Genomic DNA, 3,690 nt, shown 5'->3' with positions numbered 1-3,690 from the left:
GCGTGTACCATTACACTAAGTGCCATTATTCCGCATAAATTCTCATTTGCCCCGCGCGTCTAAACGCTTGCGACCAGGGAGTGGAATCTTAATAGATTCTTCAATTATGCTAAATTATGTTTATATTTTTACAAAATGACTTCTCTTAGACCCGAAAGCAAACAACTCTTTGCTTAAAACTGTCATTTATGAGATTCTCACACCAGAGGTGATGCTAATTTGCACTTATGTTATTCAGGCTAATATTGCACTGAGAACTTCAGTTTGGATTCCTGCTTCAAAAACGTTAGTAAAACGTGTTTTTGTTTAGGGATATTTGAGCCTCAAATTCTAGATTGGCTTTATGTTGGTCAGAAAGAGATGCATTGGGTTACATATTCACATGTTATTTCAACTTATTCCAGTTAAATTGATCAATTAAATCCCAAACAGTTACAGTGTGCATGTTTTCATTAAAAAAATGGGGGCATACTAAATATTGAGCAATTCTTTAATTCAGGTTCACCATACTTTTTACACTACTTTGCACTATTTGTTTACACTATTTCAAGGTGTCCTTGTTATAGTGGAGTTATACAATTAAAGTATTTTTTTTAAAAAAAATTTTATGGAACCCTTATTCATCGTCTAGTGTTGTTAAAGCCATTTGAAGCTGCACTGAAACTCTCATTTGGACCTTGAAATGTTTGGTTCCCAATGAAGTCCATTATATGGAGAAAATATTGGAATGGTTTCATCAAAAACCTTAATCTCTTTTCGACTCAAAAAAGAAAGACATGGACATCTTGGATGACATGGTGGGTGAGTAACTTATCAGCAAAAGTTTTTTTTTTTTTTTTTTTAAAGTGAACTACTCCTTTAAGTACCGAGTAACAGTAATTAACATCATGTTGGCTATATGAAAAGGTTAGGGGTTTGAGTAATTTTTCACTCAAATTGCTATGCTGATGTATTTTGACATTTGGTTTTAAATTAGAAAATTGTGAAATATTTTCACTGGTGGTCTCAGACTTTTGGACGTGTTAATGTACTGAATCCAGTGATTTAAGCAACTGTAAATAAAGTTTTGATTAAAATCCTCTCTTTCTCTCTCCCTGTATTCTTGTTGTTTGAAGATATCAACCTGTTTAACCAACCTGGAAGGTTAAATTGCATTTAGTATTTCTCTAAAAAACAATTATCAAGACAAACAGACCCTTAATCCTCATCCCCTATAATCTGCAATGTGTTTGTCTAGAGGAACATTAATGTTGACAGGTCTCATTTCACTTGTGGAGAGAGAGAGAGATAGAGAGACAGTTTCAAACAGCCTTTGGTTTGCCCAGTTGAGATCCATACGATTACAATCGTCCTCTCGGAGGGGAGGATTTTAATGTCCAGATGTCTTAGTGTGTGGAGTAGGAGGCTTAAGTGATAAACACATTCTCATTATGAATGTTTCCTGCATATATTGGATATAATCCTATAGTGGTCTGTACTTCTGCTTACGGGCAAACAAATCCTTTCTAACCTCTGTCATCGCCAAAGGCTTGGATGTAGTAGACATGGATTGCTCAAGAGAACAAGAGCATTTCAGTCAGCAAATGTCACTATCTTGTTGAGTGTCAGTTTGACATTTCCCACAAAACACTGAATGTGCAGATTATATTTATACAAATGTTGACACATGAAATGAGCACTGTACCCCTAAATAACATGAACACATTGGGATTATCGGTTGCTCAGTGAAAAATGTGCTTTGCAATATTTTTTAAAAAAAAGATGTTTTTACTTTTATTTGACACAAAATAGATCATTGCCTCAAAGGGGTTAGCATGTAAATATAATAATGCAAGCTGCAACTACTCTCTTCAGTGAAAGCATTGGGTTTACCAAGATATTGTCTATCTGTAGACAATTTTCCCAATTAGCGGGGCACCAGAGAGTCTGTCTTGCTAATCAGCCACCCTTGCTGTGACTCTGAATCCGCTTTTAGTGAAATGTGATCAGAGACCATGGATCAATTGGGTCAACAGCATTGGCCCAGATGACATTGATACAATTAAGCATGGGGCTTCATTAACCTTTTCATTTCGCCAAGCTCTGAGTCTCATTCTCCTGATATCTCTGAACACGATCTCTACACTATATAGAAATGTTATTGGATGCAGAGGTTAGTGCTGTGAGATATCATCTGAAATAACCCAGGTCAAAGTGCGGTCAGCCTATAAGGAGTTGTTTAATTTTTAGTGGAACAATTTCAAACTCTGCTGGATGTAATATTTCCGGAGGAGTGGAGTGCCATTTCAAAATGATTTTCAATTACCTGGTTATATCCTGGAATGATACATCTGGGGGTTGTGTTCACCTACCTATTTAATATGTTTTTGTATTCTGTGTTTCCCATTACATGTTTCAATACAACTACACCAGCTTCTTAGTTCCTTGATTAAATTGACAAGAAAGGCAAAACGCTGAAATCACAAATACTTTACTTGTGCATTTAAAAGAATAGTTCACCCAAAAAGGAAGGGTCTGTCATGATTCACTCATCCTCATGTTGTTTTGTCATACCTTTTGAAGGATTTTGGTAACCAAAGCGTTTTAAATATCCTTGACTTCCATTAAATGGACAAAAATAGGCTATACTGAAATATGTGTCAAAATACCTTTTGTGTTCCACCGATGAGGGATGGTTTACTGAAAATTATTCTGTCTAAATCAATTACCCTCATGCCATTCCAAACCTGTATTGCTTTATTTATTCTGTTGAACATAGAAGACCATCTGTGTGTGTGTGTGTGTGTGTGTGTGTGTGTGTGTGTGTGTGTGTGTGTGTGTGTGTTTTCTTTCTTTTTTTTCCCATTTTTGTCCACATATGAAAGTCAATTGGTTTGGCTATTGTTCAAAAGTAAATATATAATATTTTGTGTTCCATAGAGGCTTGGGACAACATGAAGGGTGGGTAAATTATGAGAAAATTTAAATTTTTTGTTAAACTATAAAGTCACCATGAAATCAAAAGTAACAATCCCTATTTGTATCTGCAATATCATTATAAATGATTAATTTGTGCACTTCATGTGCCCTCATGATCAAATACCTTCCTTCCCCCCTCGAGACGACTCAGCAACGCCCAACTTCCAAGGTACCAATCAATCCCCGAAGGAGAAATCTAGCCCTTTTTTCTCATTTCAGAAGCCGTTCACTCGGATATACGTAGCAAAAAAAGAACAATTGCAACTTCCGTTTCATGCCGACTTTATACAAATACAATATAATACAAACATACTCATTTTAGCACACAGCCACTGTCCATGGTGCTGAATGCTGGTCCTTAAAGGGATAGTTCACTTTGAAATTAATTTTTGATATGTTTTAGTTTACCTCAAGGGCATCCAAGATGTAGGTGTCTTTTTTCCACAGTATTTTCAATTTTAATATTTTTAGTTCAACCCATTCTTGTCTGACAGTCATATAATGGACGTATATGGGGTCCACCTCAAAGAGCATGCACAGAGAAGTCCAAATTAAACATGATTTAATTGATGCCTAATACACGAAACGAGCGGTTTGTGTGAGAAAACAATCGTTTTAACTCTTGTAACCACAGCCACGTCCAAGTGATCTGAGAGCGTGCACTCTTTCGGTCTGCGTATGCGGCGGAAAGCGCCGGAAGTGATCTCTCACGCGGTTGCATAAAAAATCAAC

This window comes from Pimephales promelas, chromosome 3 (genome assembly GCF_988280905.1).
Source record: "Pimephales promelas chromosome 3, fPimPro1.hap1.1, whole genome shotgun sequence".
In the NCBI taxonomy this organism is placed as follows: Eukaryota; Metazoa; Chordata; class Actinopteri; order Cypriniformes; family Leuciscidae; genus Pimephales; species Pimephales promelas.
The sequence above is the reverse complement of the archived record's forward strand: the minus strand, read 5'-3'. Positions refer to the sequence as shown.